The following is a 9,885-nucleotide window of genomic DNA, read 5'->3' as shown; positions in this document are numbered from 1 at the left end:
TCTGCGCAGGCAGGGACAGTTATATAACTGGTCCAGAGGCACCAAGCTCAGAAAAGACAAAGTGCTCTGACACAAGCTAGCAACATGAGGGACCTGTCCTTAAAGCCCCCTATATCCTTGCAGTGTCACACCACCATGACCATCCTCACCATGCAACTTGACTTCCCCATGTCGTTAAAGTTCCAGTGCCATTCTGAAATGGGCACCCAGATTATTTGGAGGTATGAGAAATTCATTGAAACCCTGAGTAGGGGACAGCTCTGATCATGGTATGAATAGCAGAGGCAGGAACCTAAAAGTCTCTGCCTAAAGCAAGAACAAAAGAAGTCCGTTTGTATGAATTGCATTAGGGTCTGTTACCCTTGGTTGACACATACTCTGTGCCAAGAGGTTGTGATTACAGAATATGGAAGGCATGATTATACTAGGATGCCCATATGGTCCCACTCCTTGAGAGAAAAAGGGATAGATAAAAGAGAAGACCAAGGGTGATAGAATTTGGAACCAAGTGTCCTGTTCTTCCAATCTTCTTCTGATAAACTCCGAGGAACCTGAAAATTCTTGATTCCACTTTGTTTATAATTGTCCGTTCCTTGGTTCAGGATTACTGAGACACTCCTGTAATACTGAGAATGTATTACTAAGAATGAGCCTCTTGAGCTTGCAGTGAACCAGATGGGGGCCTCCAGCTACATCCTCACCTTCTGTCTTGTGCATGTTAAGAGCTGGCCTGGGTTGGAGTTTGCAGAAAATTAACCCAGGTTAGTAGAGGGTCACAGCAGAGAGAGGCTTGTGAGTGAGTTGGGAATGGGGTGTCTTAGTCTGAGCAGAGACTTCAAAGAAGAAAAGCAAAATCAAACTAATCTGAACAGCCAGCTAGCAAGGTATTACCAGGCAGATATGATGCTGGGAGTGTGGCTGGAGCTGGTATACAAAGGGAGTGTGTGTGTATGTGTATGTGTGTGTGTATGTGTGTGTGTGTACACACAAATATATATGAGAGAGAGAGAGAGAGAGAGAGAGAGAGAGAGAGAGAGAGAGAGAGAGATAGAACCAGGTATTTGAGTTCACATTTTATTCCCATTAGTGTAAGAAATCACTAAAATGATTTGTGCCATTGAAAGTTCTGATTATAAGTCAATGAAAGAGAAATAAATTAAAAATATAAGCCAGCATAATAAATGTCAGTAACCATGCCCTTTGAAGCCATTGTTTCCATAGCAAGAACAGAGATCATTCCAATCTACTTTATGAGTTTATTTTATTACATCATCTTTGATAAACTGGCATCAAGAGATCAGTGGCAAGATGACTTTTGAATCACTGGACACTGCTCCTTGCGGACTGATTCTCTGGAAGCAGGTGGGTGAAGTCAGGCAGCATGATTGTCAAGGTCACTGGCTTTAAAATTACAGTGGAAACATGTCTAGGGTAGTTCTATGAGGCCACTTCCGGAAAGGTTTATGTGAGGAGGGAAGACCCACACTGAATGTGGACTGCACCATTCCAAGGGTTTGGGTCACAGATTGGATAAAAATAGGAAAGACTGGAATTAATCTCTGCTTCTTGAGTGTGAATACAGTATTTCTGCCTGCCCTATGCCTAGCCATTGTGTCTTTCTCAGCATGTCCCCCCTTAAACTAAAATACAAGATAATTCTTCCACCCTTAAGTACTTCTTGTCAGGCATTTGGTGGCAGTGACGAGAAAAGCATTCGAATAAGGCAGTGTCCGCACGTAGGGTTTGCCTTATGTACATGCTCCCTGGGCCTCCCACTGCAGAGAACAGAATGAGAAACATTAGGGAAAATGTCTACCCTAGCCAACCAGCTTTATTAAGTCCTAACACCTTGCAGTTTTTGCTACAGAGGATTGTCAAGTAACAGAACATTGCAAGTGTGGTGGAAGCTTGCTCTGTAGCACTGGTCACAGCAGACAGCTGCAAATCACTGGCGTGATGTGCCGGGGGCTCTCCGTGCGTCTTGATCAGCATGTTCTCTCTCTATACAATCCCACAAGGCAGGCAATAACAGCACCTCCTTTTAGACAGGAAGAAAGCGAGGTACACAGAAATGGCAGTCTTCAAGGCTGTTCTTGCTGGTGGAGCAGCTGCTCTCTCTGAAGCAGATGCCGAACTCAGAATGGTTATCCTCTGGGGACTTCAGATGTGCAGCCCCTCTTGCATATGTCCAAACTGGATACAAAAGAGTGTCACATTGCACTTGCCTTGATTCAGATGCCTCATTTTCCTCTGTGGGATTTTGCCATGCAAATACATCTTGTCACAGTTCATTTATTTTTTAAACATTGCCTGGCTTTTCAACAATGAGTGTTTTCAAATTATTAATTCATCTGTTGATGTCTGTTTGCATTTTTCCCCTTTTTCTCTCTCTCACAGGTTGTACGAGCACATCTTGTCTCCCTACGAACAGGGCTCCTTATAGACATTTAAAGTAAAAACATAACTCAGTACAACAACAGCAACAAAAAGCCTTGGGCGATGCTTCTGAACTGTGTTGAAGACTGAGGGTTGGATTTAAAAATTTATATCCACACTGGCTGGAGTGCAGACATCTGAGTTCATTAGCCTGTTTTGTGTTTTGTTTGCTGCTGTTTGATTTAATTCACTTGCCAAGTGATTCTGATGCACAGCTGCTCTCAAAATCATGAGCTTCAGTCACAGACCCCCCCCCCCCACTACGCAGAGTCACGGTGTTTTCATAGTTTATGCTTTAGATCAAATTGTTTCATAAATAGTTTTCCCAATTTATCTCTGAGCTGTAATCTGCTAAGCCTTGACCACCTTTTTGGTCCTGATGCTGTAACACATACTCAGTTTTTCCCCTTGAATTTAAGGGCAGTTAGGAAGTGCCTGATGGGAGTTCTGGGTATTGGACCTGAGTTCTCTGTAAGAGCAATGCATGCTCTTACCCACCAGGGCACCTTCTAAACCCATGTATTGTTCAAAATTGACCTTGGCTGATAGTGTAGCCGAGCCCACTTTTGTTAGATTAGTATTTTCATGGCACTCTTGGGCTTACTTTTTGCATTTTTAAGGACAGTGAGCAAAAATGGTATTGGGTTGCTTTTATACCAATATGGTGGTCTCAAGTCTGTAAGGGAAGTGCTCTGTTTCATCTGGAATAAATGTGACCATGCTTGGAGTTCTGTCTGCCTCCTCTTTAGCTGCTTCCCTTTGAAACTATCTGGTCACTATTTGTTCCTGTTCCTTATTCTTCCCCCACCTTGTTTTCTTTTAGACTAAAAGGATTACTCTTTCATTTCTCATCATGTTCACCACTGTCCCCTCCTCGTCCTGTTCTATATTTAGTCACACATCTGTCTCTGTTCTTCTACAGGATGCACAAGGACTAGAATTTGGTGCTTTGGTCTACTGTGGGCTAAAATGACAGAAACACGAAGGCAGCAATTGTGAAGTGAACATTCCAGGGTCCATGGAGGACATGACATAAGGAAGGATTTTTATCCGGTGTGTAGTAGGTCAAATGCGTATAGGGATGGGAAGCCTGAAGGAAACACACAAAAACAGCAAAAGTAAACATTGAAGGTTAATGAAAGCAACACACACACACACACACACACACACACACACACACAGAATTTTCCACCAGCTCACCAGCATGTCTGTGGCAAAACATCAAAGGATGCTCTTTGAGCATGTGGGGTGAAACCTAGAGCCAATGTTAAATATAAATGCAGACATCGTGGCATGAGGGGAACTATGTGGGAGATGAGAAGGAGTAAACAGGTAGAGAGGAGAAGAACATAAATAATTCAGCATCATAGCTGCTCTTTACTTTCTACAGGTAAGAGAAGTCTTGACTGGGATGGTAATTATCCTAAGAGAGACACCTCTCAAAACTCACCTGCGAACTCAGCAGAAGGTTATTGAGTATTATGTGTATTGTGTGCTAGGTATCAATAAAATTAGTTTAAAAAGAAGAAAAATGAGATTCTGGGGAGATGGCTCAGTTGGTAAAGTGCTTGCTACATAAGCATGAGGATCTCAGTTAAATCCTTAGCACCCATCTATTTTTAAAGAGCCACATGCTGCACTGTGCACCTATAATTTCAGAGTTTGGAAGGAGGAGACAGGAGGATTCATGGGGCTCACTGATCAGCCAGTGTAACTGCGTGGGTGAGATCCAGCTTCAGTGAGAGACACTGTCTTATCAAGTAAGGTGGAAAGAAATAAAAGACACCCTGTATCTACCACTGCCCACAACATTAAGGTGAAGGGATTTGTTCTGGAATGACCATGGATGTATGATTAATGTTTAGAAGACCTAGTTCCAGTGAATTAGACCTCCACCATAAAGAACTTAGAGCTGTCAGTTCATTGTCAGTTCCTGGGAGAAAATTATTTCATTATGGGATAGCCATTATGGGAGATATATAAAATGTGTTTGTGTGTGTGTGCGCGCGCACGCGCGCGCATGCGTGCATTTATATATGTGAAAGTATGTATACATATATGCACATAGTGTACACACAAAGTCTTCATTTGTCTGTATTTGTTTTGCGTTTCTCTTACATTCTTTACAATCAATTATGATCAACTTGTTTACCACAGAAGATTTCTTCAGATTTTCCTGGGTAAGTGATTTTAATTGGTGTGCAGAAATGCTGCTGATTTTGGGAGGACAGAACCTTGAAATGCCTACTTCTCAGAGCTGTATTCCCACTGCAGTAAAATACAGGCGTTGAATTGTTGAAAATGAAAGATCCCTTACAGCCTTGTAGTTCTATATTGTTCTTCTCATAGGGCCCAATAAAACCTTCCAGAATGTCAAGGACACTTTAAGAATTACATTACATCACCAGAAAACCTTGCTATTTTGGTTTAAAGCATGCCTGGTCCCTGTCTGGGTCATACGAGGGCAATTCCCTCTGCAATTTATTCTTATGGTCTGAGCAGGCATTGTCTGCAGAGATTTTTGTTTTAAAAAAATGAAAACAAAGTGCACTTGATTTTCATCTCAGGAAACACAAAATGTCCTGCTGCAGAATGATATGTAAGATACAGAAATGTGTGCTGGGAAAAACAACATTTTCTGGAAATCCCATCTCAGAGAGAAGACCTGGCCAATTAATTCATTCTCCATTTCCCATTCTCTTTTGTTGCTTTGATTATTTATACATTTTCTACAATCAACAAATGTTTTATCCCGAGAGGCAGATCAGATGCACACTGGATGTCATAGTCACCTTTGTTCGGGGCCTCCAGGGTCTTCCCATGGTTTTGGGATGGAGTTCCAGAACCCATCCGTTCTCTGGCCTCCCATCTTCCTGTTCCTTGTTTCAGCTTCACCAACATCCTTTATAGTTCTCAGTACAAGCTCAGGTGACTATCTCCCCTTCCCACCTCAGTGATTTCTACTTCACTCCTTCCCATCGCTCCTCATGCTAAGTTGTGGGTAACTCTGCCCCCTCAAACCTCATACAATCATGAGCTTCAGGCTTTGGCTCTTTCTGAGTTAGATGTGCTGTCTTTAGTAAACATAGTTGCTTGTCACCAGCCTGGTCTGACCATGGAGGGCAATGGCTATCACTTCAGCTCTTCACTTTTACTATATCACCTATGAAGTATTAGGTAGAAAATAATGTTTTAGATTTAGAGATGCAATTATCTATTCTTACCATATTGGGCTACAACCCTTTTTAGATAAGCACACGTTTAGGCGTCAGCCCCTGCCTCTGTTGCCTCCCATGATATGATACACTGTCAAAAGTGAGTAATCCTTTATGCAGTCTTTGGGGATTAGCCCATAGCACTTGTTATGTGGGTTTTTCTGGGAGATGTAAGCAAACATCTATTCATCTCACATTAAGCACAAGAGATCAAAGAACAATTTCATCCAAGTCCATCTTGGTGAACCCAGAAGATTTGAGAGGGTGGGGGAGGTTGCATATAGTAGGACAGATGACCCAAAGACAGCTATGTTGCCTTAAGTCCCACCCCCAGTAAGGGTGGCTGTTGATGCAGGAAAATACATCCCTGCCACTCGAAGCCCAGGCACCTTCCATCTATTATAAACTGTAGAACCTAAGATCATCAGCCTCTATGTGTATGAGGAGTGGATGGGACACCAGCAGGGTTTGCTGATTCCCCCTCCTTCTACAAAGAGATGTATATTGGGCCATTATTTCACTCCCTTCCCAAATGGTTCTCATTGGGAAGTCATTGTGCTTATCTGACTATCCTGACCATATGGACCACAGTGATCTCAGTTCCATGATGGCCATGTCAAGTTTGGGAGGAAGTTGATTTTCACCACACCTGCTCCTGAGAGAGGCTCCATGCACTTGTCAGGAAGGCACAGGTACTCTGTGAGGAAGCCAGAGAGTTGGCAGGTCATGGCATATTTGTAAGTTCTGGTGACTTTGGAGAAAGGCTGTCACATCCATACACTTCTAGAATTTGAAGAACATGCCTAATTGATTTCAGGGGTATAGCAAGAGATTATCTGAAAAATTTCAGCAAACCCTTGAGGTATGTTTTATCATACATGTTTGGATCTTCATCCTGAAATGCCAATAGCTGTGAAGGGTCCCAATGTGCTACACATGCATTCCTTGACAGCTTTCGGGGTAAAGACTGCTGAAAGGGTTAAGCTGGTATGACCCACCAAACTGTGCCTATGAAGGTCACCTGTTCACCCTGTCTGTCATCAGGGCCAGTTTGTTCAAGTATAATGCATCTTAGAAATGATTCTCTTTCCTCTTCTACTTTGTATATATGGTTTGAGAAGTATCTTGGGGGGCAGTACAAAAAAGGGACTCTATACAGAGATGGTTTGAGGATACAATTCTTAGTAAACCATGACTATCCCATGCTAGTGGTGTGCCACTAGGCCTAAGAGTGTGCTCTTTTTAGTTTGTCTCCTGATTTGAAAAATAGGAGGAATTGATCCAGGCTTTTATTACCAGTGACTCCAGGCTGGACCTGGTATTTCCATGGTCTAAGCATTTAATATATTGTTCAAATAACTGAAGGTACACAGAGATTCTCAGGTACCAAGGAGTTTGATACAGAAGCAAAGCAACAGTGTAGTCCAGATGCCCTGCAAGGGAACAGCTGGCTGTGTAAGTTAGAGGACTCTAGAGTGGCCATTGTTGTTTGGGTTGCCTTTTCTGGGGTTAGGAGGAAGAGAGTTGGTTACCAAAGGGCATAGTGTGTGTACAGATGGCTCTCTGTTTTGATTGACAGGCTAAGGTTATGAAAGCCTTTTCTTCACTGTGCATGTCCTTTCCCATATTGCAATGGCTCTCAACTTTCCTAATTCCATGTCTCTTTAATACAGTTCCTCATGTTGTAATGACCCCCCCACTATAAAATTATTTTTGTTGCTACTTCATAACTGTAATGAATCATAATGTAAATATCTGCTTGCAGGACTGTCTTAGTTGACCTCTTGAAAGGGTTGGGTCATTCAATTACCACCAAAGGAGTCACGACCTATGGATTTTAAACCCCTGCCACATGAATCTGAGGTGAATTGTGCACACAGGCATACGACAGAAAACACAAATGTTCCCCCCAAAAGATCATTTTCAGGGCACAATCTTCCTTACTGCACATGAGTTCCAAAACAGTTCAGGCTAGATGAACTCCCTGTCTCCCACTCCCAGATATGTTTGTCTGAATGGAGGGTGACCATGGGGCAGTTCCAAGAAGGTGGTCACACAGCATGCTCTTAGGAAAGGGGTGCATGTGGCTCAAGCCCAGCAGAATCATAGGGTACTAACCTTTCCCTATACCTGCCTGTCTCACTATCTCCTAGGGACTTTTTGAGAAGATTAGCGAGCAGGAACTGTCAGCATAGTGTAGCCAGAAAACACTGGACACTGGCATTCGCCGGTGCTTAAGTCTTCTGTTAGTTTTTACTTTTTAGACGAGGTTGCAAGATGACCTAGAACTCACTATATAGTTCACTATATAACATTTCTGGCTGCTCTCTGTCACAGCCTCCTGAGTACTGCCAGGCCTGGCTTTCAGTTCGTGTTTCCATGACAACTACACTAAAGAATTTGGGCCTTTTCATCTGCTCATCTGATATTTGTAACAGTTGTTTTGTCAAGAGTCTGATCAAGTGTTTTGCCCACTTCTAAGTGGGGTCCTTTGTCTTGCTATTGATTTGAAGGAGCTCTTTACATATCCTGTATTCAATTCCTTTGTAAGATGCATTTTGAGTACTTTTCCAAATACATTATTGACCTCGTTTTATTAACGTTGCGTTTGATAAGTTTATTATTTTAATGACATTCAGTTCACACTTTGAGTCCATGTGTCCTATTTAAAATTGTTCTAAATTGTCGTAAAGTATGTATCCTTCTAGAATCATTAACATCTGGCTTGTGATAACACTGTAGTATCACATGAAGAAAGAATTGATTTCTTTCATGCATTAGTCTACACTTCCTGCCGATTGTTGAAAAGCTCTTTCTTTGACAATCACACTGCCAAATAACAAGTTATCCATCATGTCACCCCTCCCTGTGTCCCATTCATCTGTCTTCTTCCACGTGAAGGCTGCAGTTTAACATTGTGAGACTCACAATTTTTTACTTTATTATTTTCCGGAGCTGTTTTAGGGATTTTGCATTCTCATCTACCTTTAGAAACAACTTGCCCCACACTAACAATAAACACAATATTAGTGATGAGGTAGAAGAATAGGGTGCACAGAGGCATTCCAGCTGACCTGTAATACGTCATATACTAAAGAGCACAGCCCTGGGTTGACAATTAAGATGCTAATAGGATATGTGATACATCAAGTCCTATGTAGTTGGCTGAGAAAATGTCTCAGTAAAATGACACTGCACAAACAAGGGGACCTGAGTTTACCAAGAACCCAGATAAACATAAATAGGGTTGGTGGTACATACTTGTAATACCATGCTGGGGAGTCAGAGACACGTGGATCTCTGGGGCCAACCAGTCTAGCTGAACTGGTGAGCTCCACGCCCCTGAGAGACTCTGTCTTACAAGAACCAAGCAGATGATTCCTGATAATAAAACCTGAGTTTAACTTCTAGCCTACACATGCACACATACATGTGCACATGTGTATCTATCCATACCCTGATGTTCTTCTTCTAAAGAATTTGTGTACACAAAAAAGAAAAGAGGGCTGGAGATTTGGATCAGTGGTTAAGAGCACTGACTGCTCTTCCAGAGGTCCTGAGTTCAATTCCCAGCAACCACATGGTGGCACACGATCATCTGTAATGGGATCTGATACCCTCTTCAGTTGTATCTGAAGACAGTTATACTCATTACTTACAATAAATAGATAAATCTTTAGAAAAAAAGAAAAAGAGAATGTACAGGTAAAACTTAGGTGAATAGAGCCACGTGAAAAAAATGCCCATGTGTACAAAAGAGCCAAAAAGCTCATAATATACACATGAGCTCTGTGGTGGTTTGAATAAGGATGGCCCCTCTTTGGCTTACAGATTCAAATGCTTGGGAGTGGCACTATTTGAAAAGATTAGGAGGCGTGGCCTTGTTGGAGGAAGTGAGTCAGTAGAATTGAACTTTGAGGTTTCAAAAGCTCAAGCCAGGCCCCATGGCTCTGACTTCCTACTGCTTGTGGACCCAAAAGTAGAACTCTCAGGAACTTCTCAAGCACTGCCTGCCTGCCTCCATGCTTCTTACTGTTAATGTTCTAAGCCTCTGAAATTGTAAGCAAGCCCCAACTAAATGATTTCCTTTACAAGAATTTCATAGTCATGGTGTTTCTTCATAGCAATAGAACACTGAACAAGATAAGCTCAAAAGCATGTGCTCCATGACTTATAAGTCCCAATCCTTTGTGCAGTGGAAACTTAGAACTACTAAATTCTCTTCTTAAGTGAT

General features: G+C 42.2%; 1 long non-coding RNA gene across 1 annotated transcript in view; it reads right to left on the bottom strand.

The window, feature by feature from the left end:
• Positions 1-1,814: 1,814 nt before the first annotated feature.
• The window catches only part of LOC134479748 (uncharacterized), a 158,325-nt gene continuing 150,254 nt past the window's right edge, over positions 1,815-9,885 (bottom strand). The window contains exon 6 of the long non-coding RNA XR_015624827.1: positions 1,815-3,526. This is a non-coding gene — a long non-coding RNA (uncharacterized LOC134479748). The remainder of the gene's footprint in view (positions 3,527-9,885) is intronic.

This window comes from Rattus norvegicus, chromosome 7, assembly GCF_021556685.1.
Source record: "Rattus norvegicus strain SHRSP/BbbUtx chromosome 7, alternate assembly SHRSP_T2T, whole genome shotgun sequence".
Classification (NCBI taxonomy): domain Eukaryota; kingdom Metazoa; phylum Chordata; class Mammalia; order Rodentia; family Muridae; genus Rattus; species Rattus norvegicus.
The sequence above is the reverse complement of the archived record's forward strand: the minus strand, read 5'-3'. Positions and strand labels throughout refer to the sequence as shown.